The sequence below is a fragment of the Chrysochloris asiatica genome, unplaced genomic scaffold (genome assembly GCF_000296735.1).
Source record: "Chrysochloris asiatica unplaced genomic scaffold, ChrAsi1.0 scaffold00056, whole genome shotgun sequence".
Lineage (NCBI taxonomy): Eukaryota > Metazoa > Chordata > Mammalia > Afrosoricida > Chrysochloridae > Chrysochloris > Chrysochloris asiatica.
In genome coordinates, this window is record NW_006408574.1 from 17,645,433 (window position 1) to 17,646,353 (window position 921).

The window sequence follows — 921 nt, forward strand, 5'->3', positions numbered from 1 at the left end:
TCACTGTACCAAAAATAATTGGTCCATGTTCAACTATTTCAAGAGGTAACATATGATCAAGAACTGATGATATTGAAGGAAAAACTCAAGCTTCCCTGAAGGCATTGTCACCAAACAAGTTTCCAGAATTGATAGAATTCAAATTGAAACATTTCAACAAACTAATGCAGTACTGTATGAGCTTATTCAACAATGCCAAGCAATTTGAAGACAATTGGTCAATGATTGGAAGATACCCATATCTGTGACCATTCCAAATAAAGGTGACCCAATGGAATGCAAAAATTATCTAGTAACATCATTAATATTACATACGAGTAAATGTTGCTGAAGATCATTCAAAAACAGTTGCAGCAGTACATTGATAGGGAGTTGTCAGATATTCAAACCAGATTCACAAGGCATGGCACTAGGGATATCATTGCTGACATCAGATGGATCTTGAAGGAAAACAGAGAATACCAGAAAGATGTTTAATTGTTCTTTAATGAATGCACATACATTCAATTTTGAATAACATTGCAAAGAATGGATTTTCAGAACACTTTAATGGGTTTTTAAGGAACCTGAACAGAAACAAAAAGGAAATTGTTCAAACAGAACAAGGGGATAGTGGATGCTTTAAAATCAGGAAAGATGTGTACCGGACTTGTATCATTTTTTTTTTTTTTTAAGGTTTTTATTGTGGATTGAATAAAAGTTTACAGGGCAGATCATCAGTTTTACATTCAACAAATCATATACCTTGTTTCATTACAATGATTATAATCCCCTCCAGGTACCATCAGTTTTTTGTTTTTTTTTAACCTTAAATTAAAAAAAAAAAGCTGAAGTGGATGTTGTTGTTGTTGTCAGGTGCCATCGAGTCGGAACCCACTCATAGTGACCCATGCTGTGCATGGGGTGGCTATGTGGGGTCAC